The sequence below is a fragment of the Salvelinus namaycush genome, chromosome 6 (genome assembly GCF_016432855.1).
Source record: "Salvelinus namaycush isolate Seneca chromosome 6, SaNama_1.0, whole genome shotgun sequence".
NCBI classification, from domain to species: Eukaryota; Metazoa; Chordata; class Actinopteri; order Salmoniformes; family Salmonidae; genus Salvelinus; species Salvelinus namaycush.
The window spans coordinates 37,669,013-37,682,756 of record NC_052312.1 but is presented as its reverse complement, the minus strand read 5'-3'; the positions used below and the strand labels follow the sequence as shown (position 1 = coordinate 37,682,756).

At 44.8% G+C, this 13,744-nt stretch overlaps 1 protein-coding gene across 3 annotated transcripts in view; it reads right to left on the bottom strand.

Moving 5' to 3' along the window:
- The window catches only part of LOC120049963 (PRKC apoptosis WT1 regulator protein-like), a 76,874-nt gene that overhangs the window by 31,557 nt on the left and 31,573 nt on the right, over positions 1–13,744 (bottom strand). The gene's annotated exons all lie outside the window — the stretch shown is intronic.

The window sequence follows — 13,744 nt, the reverse complement described above, 5'->3', positions numbered from 1 at the left end:
GTAACCGTGGTAACCTCCAGAGAGATCTGGCCCAGGTCCCCTTAATCCTCTTAAGACATGATTTCTTTCACAGCACCTGGACAGCTCTAACGCAGCCTAGTCCACATTCACTGGGACACGCAGGCAACAGGAAGACAGCCGGCAAGGGGTCCTTACACTGCTGTGGACGTGTAGTCAGAGAGGCCTTTTTGACAAGTGGAATGTCCCCGAAAACACTGGGAGTCAACAACACAATGTGATGTAGGGGTCAGTCAGGGCACAGCGAGAAATTGTGCACATCTTTCTGAGAAGGCTTCCAACTTTACTGAGGCATCTCTGCTCTCAGCTTCATCTTAAATAGTTTATAATATATCATCTTGACTTCCTATTTAGGCAACTTATTCATGAAATATGCAATTGAGTTAAGTAGTGCATCAAAATAAATGAAGATACATTGAGAAAATGCAGTTTGACTTTGAACTTGACGGTTGTATCATCTGTATTGACAGAAACAGGAGCCAACCTGCCACTCGTACAGAACAAAAAACAGTCTTTCCTGTTTCCACGCTGTGCAACGAAGAAAAAAAGTGCTTACCGAACGAACAGGCCCTTGAATGGTAAAAATAGCCTTAAAAAAGGCTAAAAGGAATGTAGTCATTTGCAAAGACCTTCCTGCCAAAACATTTATCAGCACGCCTGGGGAAATGCCAACTCCTTTCTCCTCTAACTCAGCCAGAGGTGGACGCTAGCTGTTCTCGTCTGGCCTATGACATATTGAAACACACACACACACACACACACACACACACACACACACACACACACACACACACGAGACAGACTTTCAGGAGCATGCTGCCTGTGTCCGTGCAAACTTCCTCAGTAAACACACACTGCCTGCCTTTAGCCATCTGACCCCTGCAAAGGGCACAGGGATGCTCTGTGCTGTTTGATTCGCCAAAACATTTCCCTGCTCCCTCTCAACTGCCTACAGCAATACACAGCTGTAGACTCCAGGGGTCAGAAACATAGAACTAATAACAGCCATATGGAATAACGAGGGACATTACACAGTCTAACATAAGTCTGTCTACATCGACACAGTGATTTAGGACTAAAAACGTTGCTATGCAACAGTTGCCCAAACAGAGGGACTTCATATCTGAAACTGGGTTAGGAACGTTTATTTTGGTTCACAGTGCTGGCTGTTTTACCCACTATTACTTCAAATAATTTCCATGCATTTGTCTTATTCCAGATAAAACAATGGGAGATCCAGGCTCATCCTTTTAAAGGGATGTTTTTGTTTCTGATTTCAGTATATGTGAATGTATATGACTAATGTACAGTAACTAACTATTAAGAATGGGTATATAGTATCATGGTGTAACTTCACAAATTATCCAACAGACAGCTGTATTTAAAATACAGATAAACACACTTAGAACACATACACACACCTCAAATAGGGACAAGTATCGCCTACTGAAAGCAGGAAGTGGGCACTAGTGGTTTCCCTGGGAAACACTGAGTACATCTCCTCCCGTGGAGGGGCTCAGATAAAGTGGTGATGATGACACACACCAGAGGGGAAGTGGAGGAGTGAGTGCTGAAAAGAAGCAGCCGAGACCCAACATTCCTTCCTCTTCCTGTTTATAATGTGTGGGATCTCGGCAGGCGTAAAGCGCGAGGCCTCTGAAGAGCGTTTACTCAACATGTTATTGAGGTCTCCAAACGCCATAACACCGGTGTTCATGGGAAGACAAGTCCAGTTAAGAAGCTACATCTGGGCCCGACTGTGGCGGTCTATTAGGAATGTGTGTGCTGGGTGGAAAAGTGGTCTTTTTGGGGTAAAGTGATCTGCAATCTATCATTCTAATGCTCTAGCCATGGCAGGAGGAATTTGCAAAATGTCTGACTTTTGGTGTCTATACCTCCCTGAATGGACATTTCTGTGTCTCAAATAACACTGCTTATGTAATAGAGGTGAAGAATCTGAACAGTTTACAGCATCCTCACCTTGTTATAAGATTTTCTTTTAAATCCTCAAGAACAATTTCCAACAGCTGCTCCTTGACAGAACTACAGCTGCAGACAGCTCATACAGGCAGAGCACTCATAACATCCTCTCGCTCTCTCCTCAGGGTGGTCATACTTAATATTCCCTTCCTAAACACTAACAATATCCTCTCTCTCTCCTCAGTGTGGTCGTACTTAATATTCCCTTCCTAAACACTAACAATATCCTCTCTCTCTCCTCAGTGTGGTCATACTTAATATTCCCTTCCTAAACACTAACACTCATAATATCCTCTCTCTCTCTCTCCTCAGTGTGGTCATACCTAATATCCCCTTCCTAAACACTAACACTCATAATATCCTCTCTCTCTCTCCTCAGTGTGGTCATACCTAATATCCCCTTCCTAAACACTAACACTCATAATATCCTCGCTCTCTCCTCAGTGTGGTCATACCTAATATCCCCTTCCTAAACACTAACACTCATAATATCCTCCCTCCCTCCCCAGAGGACCCATTTGAAAAATCGAAGCTGACCGCCAGCACCGACTTGTTAACGTGCCAGCGCTCTGTCCGTTTACTCCTCAAATGTATTAATCAACAATCAAAGGGCACCTCCGTCCACTGGTCTTGTCTTCCCACTGGAGGCTGCTGCTACAGTGGTATTGTGCGACCGTGCTTAATGACTTGTGTGCATTAATTACCTGCCGCATGCCCTGGCACTGACTGAGTTCATTTGGATGATGTGTTAGAGATGGAGCGGAGAGGAGCAGTGAGGAAAGGAGAGGAACAACAGCACTGAGGTGATTCACACACTGCCCACTGTCCGTTAATCATCAGCGTTGTTCGTTCAGCCTCAGGTATGACCTGGCTCACAAATACAACACAGAGCTCTCGGGAGGGACTGGAGGAACTCAGGTCTGTCAGAGATCTTAGGGAGAAAAAACATCCACAGTGAGAGTCGGGGGGATAAATGTGACACTTGAGGACGTTGTTACCTATGTGGGTTAAAGTAGAGGTTTGCCAGCTATGAGGCCTGAACCATATCATCTGACAAGGTCATAAGAGCTTGTGTAAAATATGACTGTCTGGTTATCGTAACAACTTGTTATGGTCCTACGTGGAATAATAATATCATGGAGGCAGATTAGGTGAATGCTGAATTAAACTATGATTGATTCACTGAGTAAAGAGAACAATGTGAGGATACAAGTGCATTACCCACAATGCCTTTTGGCGGCATAAAGAGTCCAAGGGAGTGGTTTTCAGTGCCAGGATTCAGGCAAGCTGTCATGGCGCACACGCGCACACACACAATGAGAGCGATGAAGAGGCTGCAAACTGCTCAGTGGGCTGTCAGACAGATGGAGATGCTGGTCAGCTATGGGGCCAACCTTAGAGGCTCAGGGATGGTTTAAGTCAGTGCCAACTCTCTCTCCCCAAACCCAGAAAGTGGGATTTATCGCCCCTGTTAATCCCAGACTGGTTTTGTTCCCAAAATATGTTGTTTTTCATTTAACTTCTGGGTTGAAATTCCAAATAAACTTGTTTTTCCTTGCAGGGGTTGGTTTGTGCCTTGAAGTCAAACTGTGTACAAGACATTCTCATAAAATGCAGCTTGTCTTGGCTGTGAGTACAACTTCTTTATGTATATATATATATATATATATATTTGGTAATCAATGTTTATCAAGCACAAGCCTGGACTGGGAAAGGACCATTAAACTTGGTCTAAAGCAGAAGTCCACATTTCCCCTTTTTATCAACACTTTTCAGCAATACCGTTTTAACAAGCACGTTTAGTACTCCACCAGACCTCACAGGGACGGAATCTCCACGTGGGGTGACAGTATGCCATTACAAAACATAGGCTACAACTACTAGGAAACGCACTATATTTCATGAGACAGTACCAGCATCAGCTTCCCTCTCTGTTGTAGTTAGACCTGGGCAGCCAGGAGGCCAAGCAGAGGTCTACTGTCTGACCTCTGGCCCCGAGCTTGAATCCATCTGTGGGAATAGACCATGCAACAACAACGCACTGTCTCTCACTGTGCTCTTGTTTAGCCAGCCTCATTCTATGCTCTATAACCTCTGTGGTTTGGACGAAGAGCCAGGAATTGAACTGCTGGGCATGTTATGAGGCTTTGGGGGAAGAGTTTGAGAGAGGGCAGAGAAGGTATTAAAACAGACTCCGGGCCTAAAATCCTAAAATGGTAGCTTACACTGCAATACCACCCAGCTCTCTGTACTAACCCCATTCCTCATGTTGTATCACAGAATGGGGTCATCTTGTTTTCTGAGAGCATTACGATTTTTGGATCGACTGTGAAAGAGAATCAATGAAATGGAGCAATAACTACCATGTGTAGCTAATGGATAACAATGTACTATACTGTTTGGTTGTCCATCAGTCTATGTAGCCCCCAGGAGAGGCCTGAGGCAGACCTTATTAAACCTTGAATATATATGCCATTTGGCAGACGCTTTTATCCAAAGCGACTTACAGTCATGCGTGCATAACATTTTACATATGGGAATCGAACCCATGACCCTGGCGTTACAAGTGCCATGCTCTACCAACTGAGCTACAAAGGACCACCAGTCAGTCTCCTGACAGAGGCACTGCTTTAGGCAGGATGAGCCCTGACCTCAGAGGATGTGTGGTCGTGACCTCTCCCCGGTTTCATCCGCAAGCTGACAGACCGGTCATAAGAACAATGAATGATAGTTTAGTGAGTTGCTCAACCGCCATGAAAATATCAAAGGCTTTTTAATGGATACAAATAGGTGACAACATACTTAATTACATGTATTGAATTACGCATTCCCGGTGCAAAATTATCATTGATTTTCATAGGCATCCTGCTACTAGGAGAGTTCTCTGCCTCATGTTTTATTCCCAGCCTTAAATGTGGCGTGCAGTCAGACAGACATTCAGTCAGAGACAGTGACAGAAAAGATGATGGGTTCAGGTGAGCATTATTTAAAATGACTCAAACGGAGAAAACAACCTTGGAAGGAAGATGATGCCACACAACAAGCTCTGAAAAATCGTGTAAAATATTATGAATGCATGTCATTCGCTGATCTTATGTTACGATGTAGCAATTTTCCAGTCATATGGAGAATTGCTTAATTACATGGTTGCCTCTTCATTCCTAATGAATAATTAGCAGCTGGATGTTTGGTTGAATTTATGCAACAGAGGATATTGGCTACTGTACACATGAGACTGTCTGTACACAGACTCACCTTGTAACTGTGATGGCCAACAGATCCACTCTCCCCCCGTTGTCATCCCTCCAGAACAAAGTGATTTTACACTGTGTAAAAAGGCAGCTTGACGTGAAGGCACATGTATAGCCCGATCCAGCTGTTATGATTTTGGACCATAACGTACATCTTTCATACCAGGACATGGCATCCATTCATGAAATAAAACATGAATATTCAAGACAATAGATTTCAGCACAATAGTTCTATGTTGGAGTCCATATAGCACATTTGGGCTCATCAGCATCCAATGAGAGCAGTGTTTAATACATCGGTCTAGTCTTCGTAACCTATCAGATCCTCTTATAGAAGCATCCCAGCAGGACTGTATACTGTGCAAACCAAACTAACCTGTTGGCCAGGGGGTCTTTATCTCTGTGTGTTGACTCTAGCGCCCTGCATAAACTCTGCTTGCCTGGGTCTGATAGAAGGGTATGCAGCTTGTAGTTAAGGCCCCATTAGCAAGTCTACTGTTTGTTTTCTCTAGTGTTTGACCAGGGAGGAGTGCCACACGCACATTCAACTGCAAACACATTCGAATGCAAACACACTCGGTCTGGTCCACTGCTCTGGCTACCCTAGAGCAGCTGGTTTGTGCAGGTAGACTCATTGTGCTATCATGATGACAGGAAACCTCTGCATGACTCGAGGTTCAGACATGCCTGTCCACAGGTATAGGGAAAGAGAAGGGAAGGGAAAGGGGGTAACTAGTCATTTGCCAGATGTTAAATGCATCTTCAGTTTCCTGCAGACAGTTTCAAGGCCCTCACACCAACTGAATGCATTCAACCGAAAGGTGTCTTCTGCATTTAACCCTCTGAATCAGAGAGGTACGGGGGGCTGCCTTAAATCGATGTTCCAATCATTGGCGCCTGCGGAGCAGTTGTTGGGGGTTAACTGCCTTGCTCAAGAGCAGAAGGGCAGATTTTTCCAACTTGCCGGCTCTGGGATTTGAACCAAGCCCTCTGGTTACTGGCCCAACGTTCTTAACCGCTAGGCTACCCGCTGCCCCTATTGAAAGGCAGTGTGGTTTACAAATGATACCAACAGTTACGTCCAACTCTTCTAGTATGACACGGTTGATACTCTTCCTGTTGGCATGACAACAACAACAATACCATCACGTCTCCAGAGTTGGCGTGAGGGCCTTGAAACTGTCTGAAGGCAAGTGTAGATGGGATACATTTAACATCTGGCTCTTCTATCCACAAGCTAAGATGCCTGTACTGTACCGTAACGCAGACCAGTGTGAAACAGTGAGACCAGGCTGATGGTGGCTGGGACCTGCTAGAGTACTTAGACCCACAGCTCTGGAACCAGGACCATCATAATGAATCCCTGTAAACCAGCAGTAATAACAGGGTGTATAGTGGTGGTATATGGAGTCAGCAGGGAAGCTGGTACAGTGTTTTGTCTAACGCCTCGATCAGACTGATCATCATTGGTTTGGATACACCAGAAGTAGATTCATATCCAATGGATAAATCCAACGTATTAATCAAATTGTATTCGTAGACTTGACAGAAATAGCAGCAAAAGGTGAATGTTGAACTGTTGTTGCATACACATCCAGAACAAATGTTGGATAACTTTTGACTGCAGAATTTACTACGCCGCATTGATGCAATGACGCTGGCTGTCTGATCGAGGCGTAACCTCCTAATGTTGTTTTCGGCCTCAGCACTGGCACAAATACTTACACCCCCCCCCCCGTTCTAACCCCTTGACCCACCCCTTACACACCCCCCACGAGGGTCACAGTGTTCCAACACATCAAATCAAATCACATTTGTCACATGCGCCGAATACACATGGTGTAGACTTTACCGTGAAATGCTTACTAACAAGCCCTTAACCAACAGTACAGTTCAAGAAATAGAGTTACGAAAATATTTACTAAATAAACTAAAGTAGAAAACAATCAAATCAAAATAATGGAGGCTATATACAGGGGTTACCGGTACCGAGTCAATGTGCGGGGGTACAGGTTAGTCGAGGTAATTTGTACATGTAGGTAGGGGTAAAGTGACAATGCATAGATAATAAACAGTGAGTAGCAGCAGTGTAAAAACAAAGGGGGGGCGGGTGTCAATGTAAATAGTCCGGGTGGCCATTTGATGAATTGTTCAGATGTCTTACGGCTTGGGGGTAGAAGCTGTCAAGGAGCCTTTTGGACCTAGACTTGCACTCCGGTACACGTAGAACAACCCCATGGTGTGAGGCTGTTTCTCACCCAGCGCCAGGCCGCCAAGCTCCCTCCATTGTTCTGTCATTCACCGCACCATCCACACAGTCCTACAGAAGCATGCAGGGGGAAGCAGTGCAGGTAGCCAGGAGACAAAAGGGAAAGCAGGGCAGCCTCAAATGAGTCCCCTCCCTTCCTTCCTTCCTTCCTTCCTTCCATCCATCCTCAAATGGACAACCATGCGTGGCCGTTCCGCTGGCTGCCGACTCACGCTTAGGGGGATGTATGGGCATCAGGGGAGGTGGGCGGTGCTGTTCGGGAGTTACCATGGTGGTGGGAGGGAACGATGGGACAGATATACAGTGTATTCGGAAAGTATTCAGACCCCTTGACTTTTTGTTTGTTTTTTCTTCATCAATCTACACACAATACCCCATAACAACAAAGCAAAAACAGGGGGAAAAAAATATATATATATATATATTCTCCACATTTAGAAAAAACATAAAACTTCAATGTCAAGAATTAAGACCCTTTACTCAGTACTTTGTTGAAGCACCTTTGGCAGCGTTTACAGCCTTGAGTCTTCTTGGGTATGACACTACAAGCTTGGCACACCTGTATTTGGGAGTTTCTCCCATTCTTCTCTGCAGATCCTCTCAAGCTCTATCAGTCGCTGCACAGCTATTTTCAGGTCTCTCCAGAGATGTTCTACTGGGTTCAAATCCGGGCTCTGGCTGGGCCACTCAAGGACCTTCAGAGACTTGTTCTGAAGCCACTCCTGCGTTGCCTTGGCTGTGTGCTTAGGGTCGTTGTCCTGTTGGAAGGTGAACCGTCGCCTCAGTTTGTCCTGAGAGCTCCGGAGCTCGTTTTCATCAAGGATCTCTCTATACTTTGCTCCGTTCATCTTACCCTCGATCCTGACTAGTCTCACAGTCCCTGCTGCTGAAAAACAACCCCACAAGATGATTCTGCCACCAGCATGCTTCACCTTGGGGATGGTACCAGGTTTCCTCCAGACGTGAAGCTTGACATTGAAACTAAGATTGAACTCTTTGGCCTCATCAGACCAGATAATCTTGTTTCTCATTGACTAAGAGTCCTTTAGGTGCCTTTTGGCAAACTCCAAGCAGGCTGTCATGTGTCTTTTACTGAGGAGTGGATTCTGTCTGGCTACTCTTCCATTAAGCCCACATTGGTGGAGTGCTGCAGAGTTGGTTGTCCTTCTGGAAGGTTCTCCCATCTTCACAGAGGAACTCTAGAGCTCTGTCAGTGACCATCGGGATCTTGGTCACCTCCCTGACCAAGGCCCTTCTCCCCCGATTGCTCAGTTTGACCGGATGGCCAGCTCTAGGAATAGTCTTGGTGGTTCCAAACTTCTTCCATTTAAAAATGATGAAGGCCACTGTGTACTTGGGGACATTCAATGCTGCATAATTTTTGTTGGTGCCCTTCCCCAGATCAGTGCCACAATCCTATCTCAGAGCTCTATGGACAATTCTTTCGAACTCATGGCTTTGATAGCAAAAACTATCAACTGTGGGACCTTATATGGACAGGTGTGTGCCCATCCAAATCATGTCCAATCAATTGAATATACAACAGGTGGACTCCAATCAAGTTGTAGAACTATCTCAAGGATGATCAATGGAAACAGTATGCACCTGAGCTCAATTTTCAAGTCTCATAGCAAAGGCTCTGAATACTTATGTAAATAAGGTATTTCTGTTTTGTATTTGTAATAAAAATGGGCAAACATTTCTAAAAACCTGTTTTCACTTTGTCATTATGGGGTATTGTGTGTAGATTGATGAGGATTTTTTTTTTGAATAAGGGGTCTGGAAAAAGTCAAGGGGTCTGATTACTTTCCGAATGCACTGTATGAGGCTAACCCAAGGTTTAATGGTCTGCTTATCTCCTGAGCCAGTCCTACTGTGTCTGCAGCCCATTACAACCTGACCTCTAGCCTCATACACCCTGTTGGAGGCAGACAGACCCACATTCTCCACACACCCTTCATCTTTGGAATGCCTAGTATCTGTACACATGAACCACCCATCAACCTCTGTCTGACCTGTTTTTAAGAATACCAGTACAAAAATGGGGCATTACACAGTAGCTGACACCCCATAATATTCTGTGTCAGCCTTTTGAATGCTTGGATCTAAGGCTACCTAGCAACCTGGCACAGAGAGGAGGGCTCATCCAAGCAGCAGGGGAATCAGCAACAGCAGCACTTAACACTGGGTTATTGTGTCAGTAGTGGTTTGCCCCAACAAAAGGAGGTAATAGAGAGATGAAGAGATGTCTTGGCCGTGCCAGTACGAGCCAATAAGACCCCTCGGGACGCTTAAAGAAAAGAAAACCATCGGTTCTTCGTTACTTTGATTGGGTTTATCTAAAAAAAATAAAAAAAATTGCCAGCGACAGTCAGAGCCAAGCGCCATTCAGTCCCTCGCTCCTTTTGTGTGAGCCCTCGCGTTTTTTGGGATCGGTTTCTTGGCAGCAGCTTCTTCACTCTCAAACAGTCTCAACTCTGGGACTATTGGGGTTTCATAGAGCTATCAAAAGAGCCAAAGAGACGCTGGGCTGCAGCAAAGCCGGTCCAGAGCAGCCAGCTAGAGCAGTAGCAGCAACAAATGTCTATCACGTCAGACTGGAAGATATCATCACTTCTCATGGCCAGGATGAATTCAAACAACCTAAAGGACCATGGTACAATACCAGCTTCCTTTGTCCTTTCATGGGGTAGAATAATATATTGTCTAGAACATGAGAAAGGATGTGTAAAACCAAATACAATAACAACTATGACCCTGTAAAACACAGAGCCAGGACAAACACAATGCATGAGAATGGAACAAGTCCTCTCTGACCGCAAGGTTGTGGAGTCAATTTCCAAGAGAGGTCTCAATAACTGTCACAACCTTTGCTTGGAATCCAGGTTCTTTAGATTCAGGTTAAACAAATACAAGAGGGAGATATGAATAAGATGGCTGTGCAGCTCTTCCGTAACGCATCAGGGTGCCTGCTCATCAAGTGACAGAAGGAGATGAGGAGATAAAAAGAAAAGTAGCGGTGAGTCAGACCAGTGTGTTGTGTCTCTATGGTTACTGATGGGCCAATAGAAGAGAGCAGAGCAGTAGTAGCCTGAAGGCACCTGATGGCAGTACTGAACCATCCTCCCCTGCCAGGCAGCCACCTTCCTCTACTATACACCTTTACAGGTCTACCACAGATACACCGATACAGCCACAGCACAACACACACCAACAACACAACACACACCTCCAACGGGTCTCCTAGAAACACACTGACCTCAAGTACATGTAGGGAGCATGGAGCTGGACAGAGTGCAGAAGTATATGTATCAATCAGAACGATCTGATGTTAAATGCATAGTTTCTACCTCTCTCGTACTCTGTCAGGCCCGTCCGTTTCTTTTACTGCTTTAGCTAACATTTTTGGTCTTGTAATGATGTGGCGTTGTTGGTCTGGCACCCACGGCAATTTCAAAGTAGTGTGATAGCACAAACCACACTGTTATTGAGGGGGAACTGAGGACATTGAGTAGTGGGAGAACATGTTGTCCCTTTCTACTACCCATCCTTCACTTCACATTGGAGGTTGAGTTTGAAGGGGTATTCATCATTCAATCAAATACCACACACATACTGCCTTCAATGTGGTTTCACTCTCAGGAACGCTAGAGTGGTGGGGTATTGCTGTGTAGCCTAGTTCCAACAGCTCCAAGGCTGGACTCTTTTAGTGTGGGCCACTAGAAAAGTATGGCACTGAAGACTTGATTTCCTCCACAGGATATCTTTCCTCCATCTCATTAAGCAATTTCAACATTACAACAAGCTAATGTCTTATAACAAAACAAATTCAATTATTTCAGATGGAGCTCCTTGTTCTCACAATGAGAGAAAAACAGAACACACCAAGACTGACTCCAAGAATCAAATGTAGTAATGGGATTACCGAGCCTTGGGAAACAAACTGTCCTCCTATTTCCTTATTAGCTTTGTCATTCATGCTCATTTTCTTCTTAGCTTTTGTATCATCCCCCTTTAATTTGAAGGAATCAAAAGAAGGAGCGAAATTTTAATTAGGCTAGGTTCTAAAATGAAATGCCACACAGAGTATACCGCGTCGTCTCCCATTTGTACACCGGATCATCTGTTAGTCAAAACACATGAGGCGGCAGCGTTTTAAGCCGCGCAGTACATGCAGGGAAAAATGCCAGCCACCCTCAGATCCATGAGTGGTTGCTACTCTGGCAAAATATCAATCCATCTGCACCAATCCATGTTCCATCAACCACCATTTATTTACAGAAATCCTCATTTGTGCAGATGCACGGTACACAGTTTACATAAAGACGATCCCTCACAAAATATGGCATTTCCTTGGGGGGACGTTTGGAGGGGTTTAACGCTGCATGTTTCTATGGCAATTTATAAACCGAGGAGCATGGTGCAAAGTTGAGGTTTGGCATCAAATTGATGGACATCCTCCTCTTGGGCTTTGACTAACACTTTTGCGGTTGACACAATTTACATTATAGTGTTTATTAGTCATTTATATTTAGAGAACTATGCTAATGCACTTCTCCCAAACAAAGCATTTGAAAAGTAATGTGTATAAAAGCCCAATGGCCCAAAGAAAAAATGTGCATGACCCTGGTCCTTGCATGGGTAGCCCCACATGAAGAAATCCCGATTGAGGTTAAGTTCTGTGTTAAGCTCACAAGAACAGCCTCTCTAAACGCACACAGGGCTGACTGAACACCTACATTAACCTAACTACCTACCACACGGCTGTGGGAACTCCAGGGGACTATTATATCTGATTGACAGTCCTCTGGAAGAAAAAGAAAAAACAGGAGAACACTGAAGATGTCCCTCCCACCTCTTATTCCCCCCAGCCAAGTCCCTTCAAAGCTCATTCCTACATTCATTTCCTCCAAGGGTTCTTGAAAGGGGGACCGAAAGGGAAGCTGGGAACAGGAGGCTCGGAAAAACTCAGCTGAAGAGTTCATTATTCAGCAAGACAGAGAAGCTCCCTGAATTCCTGGGCATTAACTAATGAGGAACTAACGAGCCGAGCGGAGCTCCCATGTAAAGGCTGGATAAATCACACAGCGCAACACAGGCTCCCGGATTCCTCTAAGGCCTTGCGGCAGCACAACCCAACAACGTCAACACATTCCGCACCCATTTGTTACCATTTAACAACGCAAAACCGAGAGCATGCACTGTGTACACTTGCACATATGTTTATTGTGGATCAAATAACCCACACATAGCTCAAAGTCCAAGAAACACAGTGTCCAAGCCAGGTCATATTCACCAGGCAGGGCAGTGGGTGAAGAGTGACGAGTGGACAAGTGCTGAGGACAGCCATCACACTCCCATTCTGATTGGTTCAGGCTGGGGTTGGTCCAATGAGGGCAGAAGGCCCAGAGACAAGTCTCTCGGGGCCCATGTACAAGTCTAAAATACTCTCTCTGCATTAAAACTAAGGTATAACAATAGTTAATGGGATAATCATAAAGTATTATGGCTTTAGGGTATATCACATATGTATAATTCTTAATCTCATAAAGACTCCTTTGTGACTTATATAGTGTAATAACAGCGTTAACTTTTCAAGCCCAGTGTATAAAACACACAGAAGGTAAAATATGGACTTTAATGAATCCCAAACCGGGGCCCAGTGTGTGTGTGTCTGCAGATGACTTGTGTTCTGGGGAAAATGTAAAATGTAATGAGTCTCTGAGTCCCCAGAGTGAGTTCTAATATCAGAGGAATGTAAATGAACTGAGTGCGGATCATCTGAGCAGTGGTGGCCAGTGGGAAGCTCATCAGGTTTCTGAGGGTTTTGCTTTGAGCTCTCTGCACTCCCAGCCATAGTGAGGGATGAGTAGCAGACTTTTAAGCAAATAAACCAGATTTCTAACAGCTCCCAAACAAGAAAATAGTCTGGTTGAGTGATTCAATTTTTGGGGCCACCGCCCAAATATTTTCGGCGTCGCTGCCGTGCAAGAACGCTGGGCTATGATTGACGCTGTGGTGACAACAGGATGACAGGAGCTAAAGAAGCATTGGGGTTCTAGGCCTGTTCGTTATTGGTTAGATCCTCAGGACAGGAGACCCAAACCAACTATGTAATAAAATGGTGTTGACTTCTCATTTTGAAGACTAGAAAGTATGGGATTGATGAGAATGACAGACAAAACCTGACTTGAACAGAACAGTGTCCTATAAGCAAGGAAATTGC